This window comes from Geotrypetes seraphini, chromosome 9 (genome assembly GCF_902459505.1).
Source record: "Geotrypetes seraphini chromosome 9, aGeoSer1.1, whole genome shotgun sequence".
In the NCBI taxonomy this organism is placed as follows: domain Eukaryota; kingdom Metazoa; phylum Chordata; class Amphibia; order Gymnophiona; family Dermophiidae; genus Geotrypetes; species Geotrypetes seraphini.
Window position 1 is genome coordinate 165334591 of NC_047092.1, and position 16584 is coordinate 165351174.

General features: G+C 44.3%; 2 protein-coding genes across 3 annotated transcripts in view; one reads left to right on the forward strand and one right to left on the reverse strand.

Annotated features, from left to right (window-relative positions):
- SPTSSB (serine palmitoyltransferase small subunit B) overlaps positions 1-16376 on the reverse strand; it is a 34876-nt gene extending 18500 nt beyond the window's left edge. The window contains exon 1 of one of the 2 annotated variants that reach the window (XM_033957703.1): positions 16135-16376. The gene's annotated coding sequence lies outside the window, so the exon portion shown is untranslated. Of the gene's footprint in view, positions 1-15940 lie in introns of both variants that reach the window. The other variant, XM_033957701.1, reaches the window with a different exon arrangement.
- The window catches only part of OTOL1 (otolin 1), a 70298-nt gene continuing 69660 nt past the window's right edge, over positions 15947-16584 (forward strand). The window contains exon 1 of the mRNA XM_033957783.1: positions 15947-16432. The gene's annotated coding sequence lies outside the window, so the exon portion shown is untranslated. The remainder of the gene's footprint in view (positions 16433-16584) is intronic.

The following is a 16584-nucleotide window of genomic DNA, read 5'->3' on the forward strand; positions in this document are numbered from 1 at the left end:
GGGGCAAGTGGTGGTGGGGGGGTGGATGGGTGACAGCTGGGACTATCCAGATCCCGATGTTAACATGGCAGATTGTTATACTTAGATAATATATAGTCAAACGATTACAATGTATGTAAACCTGTAACCCGTTCTGAGCTTGTTGGAGAGAACAGGATAGGAAATAGAGAATGACACGGTGACAAAATTCATCACCGTTCCCGTCCCCGCGGATAACCGCGGGAAATAATCCCATGTCATTTTCTAGTGTCTGTTTCAACCTCAGTCCTTCTACCCCAGCATTCTTCAAAGCAAAGCTTGCAGGTCAGTGGCTGTGCTTATGTGAGCCAAGGATAATGAAGCCACTGTGATATCACTGATGTGATTGGTTCTTAGGCACTGGTGGAATGAGGCATTATGACATCACAATATCTGCTCTGGATACCAGAGACTGTCATTCTGTAGTGTCTGTTTCAACCTCAGTCCTTCTACACCAGCATTCTTCAAAGCAAAGCTTGCGGGTCAGTGGTTGTGGCCATTCATACTCTAATTCTTCCCTCTCTCCTTAAAGAATGACATGAAGATGGTTTCCCGCGGTTATCCACAGGGACAGTGACGGTGATGAATTTTGTCACCGTGCCATTCTCTAATAGGAAACTAAAGTGATATATAAGTTACCCTTCAAATACTCTTATCACCGAGGTGCAATGGAATAGAGAAGGAGGTAGTCAAATGATGTATAGGATACAAATGGCTGGATTTAAAATTGAGGCAGGAGGGACCTGGACTCGCCAAGTGTTGTTCAATCTAGATACATAGAATCTGTAGAAGATGGGTCAGACTAGACATCCGTTTCCCAGTGCTCATTGGAGTTTCTGCCTTTTTAACCCCCAGCTGCTTTTACCAGATTATAAAAGGATTTGCCCCTCCCCACTCAACTGAATAACTGACGTATCAGATTTATTCTTCCAGTTTGGGAGCCACTCAAAATAGAAATGCTTTCTTGGGTTGCACACAAATAAGATTTGTAAATACCAAAAGCACCAACCTCAACTACAAGCTTTACCTTGGAGATACTGTAAATCAATGACCCTGTAAAACTATTGCTACATTAAAAAAAAAAAAAGAAAAAAAAAAAAGACATGTGCCAATAGGAAACAAACACAATGGCAGTAACCTATCATCCATTGTAAAGGGTCTCCCTTCCAGTCAGTACTCCCTTCCTGCTAGGGCATAAGTGATTGGCTTACACACCGACAGGAACCCCCACAACAACCTCCTCAATCCCCTGAACACCCCTAAAACTAACCCTAGTATTCAGTGGCACCTGCGACCTCCCAAATCCCAGGTGTACCGTCCAAGAAGTCACAGGAGCAATGCCCACTGATTCCTGCCTCCATATCAGCTTGGAAGATGATGGTACAGCCTGGGATGCACCATAGTCTGCCAAAAAAGGGGTATTCCCCTCGTTTGGTAGGATCTGCTCAGACTACCAAAGGAGGAGAAAATTTCCCTTATTTTGGCAGATTAACCCCGATGGTGCACATCAAGCAGGACAAGAAGCCATCATTTTCAAAGATGGCAGCAGTACATTGAGTGGGCATCTCTCCTGCTTTGTCACTCTTTGTGGTGTGTGTCATCTTCAAGGCAATTTATTTGGTGGGGATCATTCAACACCAGGGCTATTTTTGCAAAATAAATGAGTGCGTGTTGGATCAGGGGGCACGAAGGCAACTGCTACAGAAGAGCGAGCTTATCCTTCTATAATCACCTCAGAAGTTCAACTTCTGCCCTGTACCGCTTCCTGCATCATGCAGCCAGTAGTATATATAGACCTCTCGCTAACCACACACTTCTGCCCACAGTAATTTTCTGCATCATCCCTTAAGAGTCTACAGGGACAGAAAAATATCTGGTGTAGAAACAAAAACATGACAGCAGATAAAGGCCATTTGGCCCATCCACTATATCCTCCCTAAGAGATTTCACATGCCTGTCTCAGCAATAGGATTGTCCAGAAAAACCTAAAAGTTAGAGAAGCTTTTTTTTCATTGAAGTTTTTCCCATGATCACAAAATATTTTTGTACAATTTAGACCCGCTCTTAGGTCGCTCAAAGCCAATGAATATAAGCACCACCAAAATCCATTTGCCCTTAAAATCAGCTGAAAGCATTATCACCCATTTAGTGCAAAATTATCATTATACATTACACCAGGGGTCTCAAAGTCCCTCCTTGAGGGCCGCAATCCAGCTGGGTTTTCAAGATTTTCCCAATGAATATGCATGAGATCTATGTGCATGCACTGCTTTCAATGCATATTCATTGGGGAAATCCTGAAAACCCGACTGGATTGCGGCCCTCAAGGAGGGACTTTGAGATCCTTGCATTACACATTTAATCTACCTCCATAAGTAAATCCGACATTAATTAGACATATGTAAAAGAATTTCTGGGTTAAAAATGTCATTCAGAAATCAAACAAATTCATAGAACTAAGGGCTCCTTTTACGAAGGTGCGTTAGGGCCTTAACGCGCGGAATAGCGCGCACTAAAATGCCGTGCACGCTGGCCGCGACCCACTACTGCCTCCTCTTGAGCAGGCGGTAGTTTTTCGGCTAGCGTGCGCTAATCAGGTGTGTGCGCTAAAACTGCTAGCACACCGTCATAAAAGGAGCCCCAAATGTTTGACTATCGCATGGCTGATAGGGGCTTGTCTGGGCAAGTACGACACCAACAACTGATCTGCTGTCTGAGAAATCCTTGCGCGTGCCCCTACATTGACGAAATGGGTTGGGAACTGGCTTGGAGGTAGGCTTCAGAGGGTAGTGGTGAACGGCACCCCCTCCGAAATGATGGAGGTAAACAGTGGAGTGCCGCAGGGCTCGGTCCTGGGCCTGATCCTATTCAACATCTTTATAAGAGACTTGGCAGAAGGGCTGCGAGGTAAAATAACATTATTCGCCGATGACGCCAAACTAAGCAATGTAGTGGGCAAAAGCACAACAGACATAAATTCAATGTTCGACAACATGATGCACGACCTTCTCCTACTGGAGCGCTGGTCTAGGTCCTGGCAACTCAGCTTCAATGCCAAAAAATGCAAAGTCATGCACCTGGGCAGCCAAAATCCATGCAAGACTTACACCCTTAATGGCGAGATCCTAACAAGAACTGAAGCAGAACGAGACTTAGGGGTAATCGTCAGTGAGAACATGAAGACTGCCAATCAAGTGGAGCAAGCTTCATCCAAGGCAAGGCAAATCATAGATTGCATACGGAGGAGTTTCGTCAGCCGAAAGCCTGAAGTCATTATGCCATTGTATAGATCCATGGTGATGCCCCACCTGGAATACTGTGTGCAATTCTGGAGGCCGCATTACCCTAAGGATGTGCTGAGACTGGAGTCGGTCCAGAGAATGGCCACCCGGATGGTCTCGGGACTCAAGGATCTCCCGTACGAGGAACGGCTGGATAAGTTGCAGCTGTACTCACTCGAGGAACGCAGAGAGAGGGGTGAAATGATCGAGACATTCAAGTATCTCATGGGCCGCATCGAGATGGAAGAAGATATCTTCTTTTTCAAGGGTCCCACGGCAACAAGGGGGCATCCGTGGAAAATCAGGGGCGGGAAACTGCACGGGGACACCAGGAAATTCTTTTTCACTGAAAGGGTGGTTGATCGCTGGAATAGTCTTCCACTTCAGGTGATTGAGGCCAGCAGCGTGCCTGATTTTAAGGCCAAATGGGATAGACACGTGGGATCTATTCACAGAGAAAGGTAGGGGAAGGTCATTGGGGTGGGCAGACTAGATGGGCCGTGGCCCTTATCTGCCGTCTATTTCTGTTTCTATGTTACATTTACTCAAACATCAGGTAGTTCTAATTCTAGGCACGTTCTGAGCTTGTGTGGATAAGAATGGCTTGTTGCATCCAGTACTAGCACCTATATAAACCCAATATCAGATAAGTGTAGTTCACTTTTATTCAAAGCAGTGTGAGTTTTACTGTGGTAAATTTTTTAAAAAGTTTTAAAAATAGAGTAGCACATTTCATTAATAACCAAGCATGTCAACTTCAGAAACACCTATGAAGCTAAAGACGTCATCTCTGGTTTACCAAATTCATCATCTGAGAAATTCTCAAGGCCGGTTGCTAGAGCAGCGAGTTAATTTTAGCTCACTGGATTACAGGGTCTAAGTTGCCTACCTGCAGACAAGCCATGAAGTATTTTTTACATCTCCGCCATGATCAGGGAAATATCAGAGAACATTAAAAATGAAGTCGCCTACAGCGTTGCTGACACTATATCAGGGTATTTTGGCAAATAGCCTGCATCAAGACAAAGACTAGGTAGAATTTTATGCCGGATGTTATGGCTCTCTGGCGTGAATGGAGTAGTCTTTCAAAAAAAATAAAAGATGTGAAAGTGAGCCAGGAGGAAAAAGAGAAAAAAAACACAACTATTATGAAAAGTGGACAACTTTTTGATACTGGTGTTCCAGATGCCGTTGAAACTATACCGAATTCTTGACTGCTGTCAAGTGAAGATAAGAAAACCGATGTGGGCTTCTACCTTGACCAAAGAGATAAGACAGGCAACCATGTTTGAACACCAGATATTTGCAACAAAAGCAGTGATGCAAACATTTAGACAGCAAAATGAAAAAGTGAAAGACTGAAAATGAAAAGGCAAGGCTGCTTAATGTTGAAAAGTATATGATCGTGGTGAGATGGATATCAAAGCAGAAGTATAGAGCGACATGGAGGTTGACGAATTAAAGACCAAGGCAGCTGACTTCATAACAAATTCAACTGCCATGAAAAATAATGCAGTGCGATAAATAGTCCAGTCTGTCAGCTGCAGCAGTTATCAGACAATCAGACCACTCTGTCTCAGCAGTCATTAAGTCTGGCAATGATGACCTCCATGAATTTTGGCATTTCGCGACAAATTACGCACTGCAGCAAGAATGGCTAAATACCATACCACTTGTCTTTATGAACTCCCAGAATAGGAGCAATCACCTACTATAACTTTCTCTTTTACTATTAAGGTCAGTCTATTAGAATTATCTTGGCCTTCAAATCGCATACAATGATTAGAACTTGAAATATACTTTAAATAAACAGGTTTTGAAAAGAGTCCAGGGGTAGGAAAAGCCTCAAAGTACCATCGGGAGTCGTGTAGAGAATTTTCTCCAAGCTCCCTTTCTTTCTTTCATAGTAAAAGAGAAAAAAAAGTTATAGTAGATGATTCCTACTATTCTGGGAGTCAATATAGACAAGTGTTTGTTCCCTACTATCCAGGATTTGATGTTTTGAATACCATACATTTTTCAACTAGGATTCAATGCGGTTTACAATAAGATATGTTGTGATTTGGTTCACGATCAGAGGACATGAATACTGGTTGAAGGCTAGCTGGGTAGAGTTAATGTTATTGGTTCGAGGAGAAAACGTGAATCTTTAACCTTTTCCTGAAGATATAGTATGTGCATGTTTGTCGCAGGTGAAGCGAGAAGTTGTTCCATAATTTATTGCCACTGTACGAGAGAATCCTCTACGCTATGCTGCTCGTCACTGGGATGGTAAAGTGATTGAAGATCATCTTGGAGAATCTCATGAATGACTTGCTGTGCTTGTATCTGGTGCTCCAGAATACGCAGAAGGTAAACTCCTGGGTGTGCCAGACCTATCGGATGCTACAGGCATGGCCACAAGCAGATCTATGTTACGAGTTACTTGAACTATGTCATCTGGTTGACAATATAGTGCCATTGGTCTTCGATATTACTGCTAATAGTAGCATTAAGAAAGGTGCTGCAAAACTACTGGAAGACAAAATTGGTAAGAAGCTCTTCTATTTGGCCTGCAGGCATATCTTTGAAGTAGTTATTGGAGCAGTATAGAAGGGTCAGAAAATGAACCATTTCCAAATGTCAAGAAACCATGGGACAAACTAGATAAGCAGGATATGAATCTTCCGACACTGTAGTGTCCACTAACCCAGGTTCATCAACTTCAAACAAAGCTGTCGAGGAACTGACTGCAGTCCTAACATACGTGATGTATCGTGAGTGAATTGAAAACACACTTAAGATTCTTGGAACAGCACCTCTTTGTGGTGTACATTTCATGAAGCTGGGAGCAATACATCAAGCATTCTGGATAACCTGAAACATATGTGAACAAAAATATTCATGTTTTCCAGCCCACTGTTGTACAACAAGGAGATGATTTGTGAAACGAGCAAGTCAACTTTTCTGGTGCTCTTAGGTGCCGCTGTGGACGAGTATGTGCAGAGCACAAGACCCACCCATTCTTAATCTGCAATTTTTCTGTGACATGCATGACTACAAATCAGTTGATTGTGAAATCACTGACATTGTCTGGAAGAAATTACCATTTTTGCCAGAGTATAGGACGCACTTTTTCCCCTCAAAATATGCTTAAAATATGGGGCGCGTCTTATGCGCTGGTAATCAAAATTATGAGTTGAAATTTCAGTCAGTCTAAAACTTCTGAGAGAGAGCGCAGAATCAACGTGACGCGCGTGTACAGTGCGTACTTGTGAGACTTCGCAGTGTCCGAGAGGGAGCAGAAATAACGTGACGCACCAACGCACAGGACATGCCGATGCCAGTGCCGAGGCCCAGATGACAGTAAGATGCACGTGGGGGGCACGTATCAAAACGAGTTTCCATTATTTCCTATGGGGAAACTTTTGGTTTACGAGCATGCTTCTGGAACGAATTATGCTCATAAACCAAGGTACCACTGTAATTTGTTGAATGGCAACCCCAGTCATTATCAGTATGAGGTCTTGATGCAAGGAGATGACCAGCATCACAGGCTTTATCCCTTCTATCTCAATATGACATTGAATGCTCGAGTGCGTTTGGAACACCATTGGTAGACGACTACACCAAGAAGTGTACACGTTTAGCTATTTGTGAAGTATGTTAAAACTTCTGTTATTTTCCACAATAAAAGGCAGATATTGAAGGTTCATTTCACTAAATACTTCCAGACTTTTTGCATAAAATTTATCATTGCTGATTGTGCCAACATAAAAATAAGTTATAATACCAAGCAATTTGCTCCATTAAGCAAAAATAGTAAATTTTAAGAAAATCAGAACTTTATGTAAATCAGCAGCTTTGAATACCCCAGGATGGGCTTTAAATTTTTTTTTAAATTTTTTGATCAAGCACAATCAAATTCACAGGAAAAAAATCAATTCACGCAGTTTTTCCAACTTTAGGTTTTTCTGGACAACCCTACTGTCCCACGCTATGTTGAATTCAGATACACGACCACATTACTGAAGCATTCATTAACTCCCACTGGCTCCCAATCCAGGAAAGAATACACTTCCCCCTTCCTATTCGCAGTTTTGATTATCCGTGATATTTTTTTTTGGGGGGGAAAAGCATAGTTTAGGGCCTTCCCGCCTCCCTACAAGATTTAAAATGTCTAGTAGCACTATAGATTACTCTTTACCTGGTGGTCTAGTGGGCTTTCGGGGCAGGAGCGATCTTCCTACGCTCCTGCCCCGTGTAGATCGCCAATAGGAAATGGCTGCCGTGAGCTCTCGTCGTAGTCTCGAGAGACTATGGGAACTCACGGCAGTCATTTCTTATTGGCGATCTGCACAGGGCAGGAGCGTACGAAGTTCGATCCTGCCCACTAGACCACCACGTAAGGCCGGGATGCCGGGGAGAAGACGGGGGTGGGTCAGAGCCGGACGAGAAGTTATTTGCGGTTTTTCACACTTCGCGGTCCAGCTCTGCCCCTATCCCCCGCGAATACCGAGGGAGAAGTGTACTATTCAAATTCTACTGCATACTGTTTAAAACTATAAACAGAGACAGCCCAACCTACCTGAACAACCGCCTCAGCCAAACTACCTCAACCAGACATAGAAAAAAAACTCACACCCCATTCACACACCCTCCAATCAAAGAAGTAAAACGGAAAAAAACTTTATGACGGCCTCCTAGCTACTCAAGCAGCACAACTAGATAACCAAATCTCTAATCTACTGACAACAACCACAGACTACAAGATGTTCAGAAAAGAAATAAAAACCATACTCTTCAAGAAATCCCTGAAAAAATCTTATCATGAATATTTTCTTCCTTCCTATCTTCTTCTTCCGGACTCTCTGATACTTTACCTTCACTAGACATGCCCAATGATCCTCTCTTGTAACACACCTATTATAAATCTTTTGTAATCTGCCTTGAACCGTAAGGTAATGGCGGAATAGAAATCTCTAATGTAATGTAATGCAATACAGTCTGTCACCAGCAGTAAACTATTCCACGCATGTACCTACATGCAGCTCTCCTTAAGTTACTAGTGAAAGGTGTGAGCTAGATCCAAATGCAGCAAGTGTGCTAGCTAGAGTCTCTTATCTGCCAGCAGTTTGTGGAAACACATCTGACTTTCAGTTTAAAATTACATGCTGTTAAGAGCCCCCACCCTAGACTTTAGCCAGGAATGAAGAAAAACCAGAAACATCAAAACCTGACATTCCTGCCCGACAATCTCTCACAAATCAGGGTTAATCTGAGCAGACGTAAAAGCCTTGAAGGGTCAGGTGCGCAGAAATGAAGCGCAGCTTGGGAAAGGAGACTTTTAGGCTCCGATGTTTAATTGGAGCCTAGATTCCAGTTGCGTGGGTGGTTGAACACACCCCTGTTCCTCCCGTATCAGATCAGTGACGTAGCGAGAGTGAGTGGTGCATGGGGTGGTGGCGCTGCCCCCCCACCCCCTCCATCCTTCATACCTTTTAAATTTTCCAGATGGGAGCAACGTCACACGGGGCCCAGAAGTGATGTCAGAGGCAACGCCGATGTGGGCAGGAAGTTTGCAATGCTGCTCGCGCAGGGAAAATTAAGGTGGTACAAGGGGAGGGAAGGGGCGGAGAGGAGGACAGGTGCTGGCGCTCCTACGAAGACTACGCCCGAGGCGGACTGTCCCCCCTCCCCTCCCTTACTACGCGACAGTATCCGATTGAAATTCTATAACAATGTCCTTGACCTATAGCAGGGGTGCCAAAGTCTCTCCTCGAGGGTCGCAATCCAGTCGGGTTTTCAGGATTTCCCCAATGAATATGCATGAGATCTATTAGCATACAAGGAAAGCAGTGCACGCAAAGACCTTATGCCTATTCATTGGAGAAATCCTGAAAACCCGACTGGATTGCGGCCCTCGAGGAGGGATTTTGACACCCCTGACCTACAGCAATTGCAGAGGAGAGAAAGCATGGCGATTTAACATAAGAATTACCATACTGGGATAGACTGAAGGCCCATCAAACTCAGTATCCTCTTTACAATTCAGGTCAGAAGTGCCTGGCAAGATCCCAAAAGAGTAAAACCAGCCCCATTTTATGCTACTTATCCAAACAATAAGAAATAGATTTTCGTCAAGTCCATCTTAATAACGGCTTATTGACTTTTTTTTTCAAAGAAATTATCCAAACTTTTTTTTTAAACCCTGCTAAATTTTCACCACATTCTCTGGCAATGAATTCCAGAATTTACCGTAATTACAAGTTGGGTGAAGACATTTTCTACGGTTTGTTTTAAAAACTGACTACATAGTTGCTTCATTGCATGCCCCCAGGTCTAGTGTTTTTGGAAAGAGTAAACAAGCAATTCACATCTACCTGTTCCATGCCACTCGGTATTTTATAGGCCTTTATTACATCTCCTCTGAGCCACCGCTTTCAAGGTTGAAAAGCCCTAGCTTTTCCTAGGGTTGCCAGATTTCCTCCTCCCTCCTTCCCCCCCCCAAAAAAAATAGGACACATGGCCCTGCTCTGTTCTGCCCCTAGTCCAGCCTCATCTCCCCCCCCCCCGAGGTCTAGAGGACCCCTGCACATACACGGACGTCGAAGCAATGATGTCACACGCGTATGATGTCATCACGTCGATGTCCATGTAGGTGCAGAGGGTCTCCGGACGTGGCCCGGAGCCTTCCAAAACCCACAAAAACTGTCAGGTTTTGGAACTCCCTCTGAGCACCCGAACAGTCCTCTAAAAAGAGGACGTGTCTGGAAAAACGTGGACATCTGGTAACCTTAGCCCAGGGGTCTCAAAGTCCCTCCTCGAGGGCCGCAATCCAGTCGGGTTTTCAGGATTTCCCCTATGAATATGCATGAGATCTATTTGCATGCACTGCTTTCAATGCATATTCATTGGGGAAATCCTGAAAACCCGACTGGATTCCGGCCCTCGAGGAGGGACTTTGAGACCCCTGCCCTAGCCTTTCCTCATTGTCCCTCTCTGTCCCTTTTCTGCTACATTGTTGAGATACGGTGACCAGAATAGCACACAGTATGCGAGATACAATTGCACCACGGAGTGAATTTTAATTTTTTTTGTTTTACATTCTTAACATTGTTTGCTTTTTAGCCACTGCAGAAGGACTGGAAGTAGATGCGATCCGAGGGGTGGGGGGTTCAGGTAGACTTACCAGACGTCCGGATTTCCCTGCACGTGTCCGGGGATCCGGACGGCTTTTCAAAACCCGGTGCTTTGTCAGCTCTCCCAACTCCCCCCACCTACCTCCTTCCTGGCCATTGCATTGAATCTTCGAGCAGCCTGACAGCAGCAATGAGGTGAGCCTGCTGCTGTCGGCATAGCCCATAAGCCGCCTCTCTGTAGATCCCGCCTACACAGGAACAGGAAGTTGCTTCAGGGAAGCGACTTCTGGGGCATGCAGATGGCAGCCTCACCTTGTTGCTGCTGCCCAAAGATTCAATGTAGCGGCGAGACAGAATAGATGGCTTATAGCACCCTTTAAATGTTACGGAGTTCCTTTTTTTTCCCCTTTATTTAATATATGTTTTTATTGTTAGCCTCTGTTGTAAGCTTCTGCACGATATCTAATTTTAATAAACAAATATTTTGAAGGGCATCCCTCCTGCCAGATTTAATAAAAAAGGTACGGGGTTGGGGGGGTGTGCCGTTCTGTGAGGGGTGGGGTGCAAGGTTTCTTGGATGCCCCGGTGGCATGAGTGGGCATCCCTTCTGCTGATCGTCCATTTAAAAAGTTGGGGGGCCTTGGTGAGGTTTGTGGGGGCAGGAGGGAGTGGGCATCTCTCCTGACAACAGTTTTGTAAAGGGGGGGGGGGAAGGAGTTAATGCAGCTGTAAAATGGCTTTAGTGCACAAGATACTTTTGCTGCAACTTAGTACAATGACCCCCCCTTAATGAGCTCAGAAGTATAAAATTTCAGGCTCGCCGTTCAGTTGGTGAACCAGAGGCATCCATTTCTTTCACAGAGAAAATGCAATTGAGGCTTTTGGTTTATACAGCGATAAAAGTTAATTAAAAGAAATGTTTCAGATTAGCAGTAGCTCAGAGGGCATTACACTTCCCCCTCCCGATTTGCAGTTTTTGGACTTGCGATTTCCTAAAATCGGAATCACCCCCACCTCTCTCCCGCCTCCTGGACCACACCTGGCGGTCTAGCGGTCTTTCAGGGCAGGAGCGATCTTCCTACGCTCCTGCCCCGTGCAGATCAAGGGAACTCATGGTGACTCACGGTGAGTGTAGGAAGATCGCTTCTGCCCCAAAAGACCGCTAGACCAGTGTTTTTCAACCTTTTTACACCAATGGACTGGCAGAAAAAAAAGAATTATTCTGTGGACTGGCATCAGTCTGTGGACCGGTGGTTGAAGAACACTGGGCTAAGTTGTGGGCCAGACCCCACCCATCTCTACCCAATCTCCACCCTAGACCCTGCCCCCAGAATAGTCCTAATTGTAACACTATTTTTTCCATTCATTTTTCACAGATACACAATATAATCTTATTAACAATACATAACGGTTAACCACAAAATTAAACTACACAAAGCACACTGACAGCAGATGTAAATTCTCAAAATTGACATAATTCAATCACTAAATTAAAAAATAAAATCATTCCCCTCTACATTTGTTGTCTCCCTCCCTCCATGCTAAGCCTTACCTTCTTGCCTGCTCCTGCCTGGCCATTTTATGCCCCCGGTATTATCTTCAGGCCGGCTCCTTGTGCGTCCCGTGCCTCATCTGGAAGCCTTCCCTCTGACGTTGCAACATCAGAGAGAAGGCTTCCAGTTCAGGCACAGGATGCATGTAGGAGCCACTGCCCGTGGCTTTGTGCACTGAATCAGTGAGGAAGAGGGAGCTGGCTCGAAGATAACGCCGTATCGATCGTACCATGGACCGGCAGTTGAAGAACACTGTTTTGGGCCTGATGCACATGCTGGCCCTATGGACCGGCAGGAAATTTTTGTGGACCGGTGGTTGAAGAACACTGTGCTAGATCACCAGGTAAGGTCCGGGATGCCAGGGGGGAAGGTGGGAGGGAAGTGGGGGCCCAAAAGCCAGAGTCAGCCCAAAAGTTATTTGTGAATTTTCAATATTCATGGGCTGGCTCTGCCCCTAACCCCCGCGAATATTGAGGGAGGTGTGTAGTGACAAGTGATTAATTTTAAAAAGAATATATCCTCTCACTACACCACCTTGCTACTTGAAAATAGGGCAGGACTTCCTTGTCACCAGTGTGTCGTTACCACCCTAAACGACATTCCAAGAAAGGCAGAGGGCTGCAACCTACATGGAGCAGCAGGTACAACTTTCGCCACCTTTCTGGGCAGGATTAGATGTGGTCCTTATCTATCATTATATACTACTATTATTTCTATAGCGCTACCAGACACACGCAGCACTGCACAGAATCACAAAGAATAAAAAAACAGTCCCTGCTCGAAAGAGCTTACAATCTAAAACAGGCAAGACAGACAAACAGGATGAGCTCAGTTAAGGGGAACGGTTAATCAGCTGGCTGGGTTGGAGGACAGAGGGGAGTACAGGACAGTCAAGCCACTGTGACATCACTGATGAAGTTGGCTCTTAGGCATTGGTGGAATGAGGCATTATGACATCACAGTCTCAGCTCTGCTTCCCAAAGACTGAAACCCTTCACACTACTACTATGAATTATTTCTATAGCGAAACCAGTCGCGCACAGCGCTGTACAGAGTCACAAAGAAGACAGTTCCTGCTCGAAAGAGTTTACAATCTAAACAGCCAAGACAGACAAACAGAATGTCATGGATACAGTTAAGGGGAACGGTTAATCAGCAGGCTAGGTTGGAGGGCAGAGGAGTAGGGTTAAGGATTGAAAGCTATATCAAAAAAGTGGGTTTTCAGTCTGCTTTTAAACAAGGGAAGGGGCCTGATGGACAAACTAAGGTAATTTATTCCTGACATAGGGGGCAGCTAGATGTAAGGAACAAAGTCTGGAATTGGCAGTGGAGGAGAAGGGTTAACGCTAAGAGCGACAAACTGAGGAACGGAGATCTCTGGGAGGTGTATAAGGAGAGAGAAGCAAGGAGAGATATTGAGGGGCAGCAGAATGAACACACTTGTAGGTCAGCAATAGGAGCTTGAACTGTATGCGACGGCAGATAGGGAGCCAGTGAAGTGACTTAAGGAGAGGGGTGACGAGCGTAGCAAGGTTGGTAGAAGACGAGTCGTGCAGCAGAGTTTTCCACAGATTGCAAGGGGGAGAGGCGGCACTGAGGGATACCAGCTAGGAGTGGATTGCCTTGTATTGACTATGTACCAACCACAAGGATTGTGGTGCGTCAAAAATCATTTTCCTTAATAGACATAGAATTAAGTTGCCTTAAAATGCATTATCCACTCGTTTAAACAGATTACCGTACATCTTTATGTTGTAAGCTGACAAGCAGAGCATGATTAGCAATAACAAATAAAAAAAAAAAAAAATAGTGTTTGCAGACATTCGGGTCTTAACCTTGCAAGTAACCAGAACACTCTCGCCTCTTAACCCTTTCAGGACCATAAGGATCGTAGGCCAATTTTTGTGGTTTTGACGACATTTTTATGGTAAAAAGGGCTTGCAGATGCCAAAAAATTGATTTTTTTTTGTGAAATATCATTATTTTTTTTTTAAAAAAATCAAACTTCTGGCTTATGGACAGTGTGGCAAGTGAATCTTCTCGTCAATCTGGCAACGACGCTAATGAATGAATGTCGGAACCAGTTTGTTTACATAAAGGCAGTATCATATGGAATCCGTACATATCAAATTTAGAACTGTAGACTATCCCAATCAAAATTTATAGGATTTTAAAGTTATGGGACAAATATGTCCCTTGGTCCTGAAAGGGTTAAGCGTTTCCTCAAAGGCCCCCTCTATAAGAGGGAGTCTTATTAAAGATAATCGGTTGCACTCTTTAGAGCAGCCACTGAAAGCAATTCCATACCAGATCACCTATAGCTGCAGTTGGCTCTTTTCAGACTCATCTATGCAACCCAGGTGGCTTCTAACAAAAGCCTTTATACGTCAGTTGTGTTTCATTAAGTTAAGAAGGGAAAATTGCAGCTCAATGCGGTACTAAAGCCAGGGAACACCCCCTTAAGCGACTGTTAACAGCGGGATCTGGCTAGGCCCTGCTGTCTCCCCTATATTCTCATCCCCTTTTGGTACCATAACTCTCCCCGTACCTTTTACCACAAAAACACTAAATACTTTATGATGGAAAAATTAGCTGCAGCTCAGTTTATTAATCATAACACTTTAACATATCATAACTTTAATTAACATAAAATCAAAGAGCTCCTCCCGAGCTACCCAATTAAAATATACAGTGCCTTCGACCCCGCCGCCTCAGCAAGGGTCAGAGGGGTGGCATGCCCCTCATGCCCCTTTATCCGGGTCACCTGACCCACCAGGTACCCCGCCGGCCCACCGCTCATCACCTGATGAGCCCCAATGACCCAGTAGCTCGGGAGATCTGCCTCAGAGCTACCCTTTACTGCCTAAATCACGGGTGGGTGGTAAAAACCGCCCTGGAGGACCCCAAACGGCTGAGTCCTCCACGGTCCCCTCGCCCCTGCACGCCACCTATCTTCCTCCCAATCAATTTAAAAACTTTCTTGCTTGACAATCTCTCTACCCAATCCCCACCTCGCCGCTACTCCCCCACCCCAGCCGATGGGCGACACGAAGGCCCGCCAGCCCCGTGTTATCTCCCGCCCATCAACACGGGGTCTCGGGCTCCCATTTAAAGAATTTAGGGAAAAGAAAACGAATAAAAACCAATTTTTGAAGACTTTACGCACAAGTGCTTTAGAAATCTGGCGTCTTCATAGCTTCCACATTCCTCACAAATATTACACTATATATTCTATTTTTTTTTATTTTTATAAATCTTTATTCAATTTCCAAACTTCAATTGTGCACACCAATAAATATATGTTATGTACATATGATATTAAAAGTAAAGCACATTAAACTTACATATATTAATGAAAAAGTACTTTCCCTCACCCTCCCACCTAGTAATCAATAAATGAGATACCTACAAGAACTTTCTAAACATAATCCCTGAATCAATTCCAAAACCTCCCACCCTGGATGTAAACATGAAAGAGTATTGTAAAGATTAAAAATATTCTTCCCTGTATAAAATTTTAAGACATTAAGGGGGGGAGGGGGTATTTTTGATTATAATTGAAACAAATTATTGTCATAAATAAATAAGGGAGGGGGTAATATTTTATATTATGATGATCAATTATAGGATTTGAAGTGTATTTGAATGCTTAATTGATAAATGTCAATATTGTACTTGTTTTAAGATTTGAAATGAATAAAGATAAAAAAAAAGAAACAGTTTATATTCTTTAAAACAAAAATATAAAGAGTACTCTGTGAAAATCAAATGGAAAAGAGAGTAAAGGACCGTAGTTGTAGTCTCTTTAAATCTAGTCTTATCTTTCAAAGAATGACTTAACCCCCCCCCCCACCCCCCCCACCCCAGATAGGCACAGAATAACAGAAAACTCCTCTCTGAATTCATTCATCTGCTAATAAAAACCCGGTTCTCTTTTTATAAGCCCGTTAAGGGATCTAAAACTCACCGCAGTGTCTTAACGCTAAACTCCAACGGGGCTCCTGCTTACTCGAAGAACAGCGGCGCAAAGTAAGCCTGGCTTTAGCGTGGCTGCTACCTCCTTCTGCCCCGCCCTCTTTCCCGTGGTCGAGAACTCAAGCTGGTCCTAACGATGAATGATTAACAGAAAACAAGAAGGAGCTGAAATGCACCAAACCTCACCCAAGAAGATAATGGTTGGCTATTCCTGTGCTCCTTTTTTTTTTTTTTTTTTTACACAGCGCCCCCCAGCGACTCTCTTTGCAATGGGAGCAGCAAAGTCAGGTAGCGTAGGAATGGCGGGGAGACACCGCTTGGGGGCCCCTCAAGCACCTGCGACCCGTCTCCCCTCCAGGGATCAATTGCTCTCTCGGCTGCTGCAGTCGGAGCCTTTCTTGTAGCTCCCGAGTGAGGACAGGGTCGGGGGAGGGGTTATCTGTCCCGGGTTAGAAGTCAGCCAAGAGGCAATCAAGACCCAGAGGTACAGCCTGAAAATATTGGTTTTATTTTATTTATTTATTTTTTGCCTAGAGCACTCGGATCTGTGCCAATTTTGCAAGATGACAGAGAGTAAAAATTGATCATTGTTATATGGAATTATTAATGTGTTTCTGATTTACTAGGAACAACAAT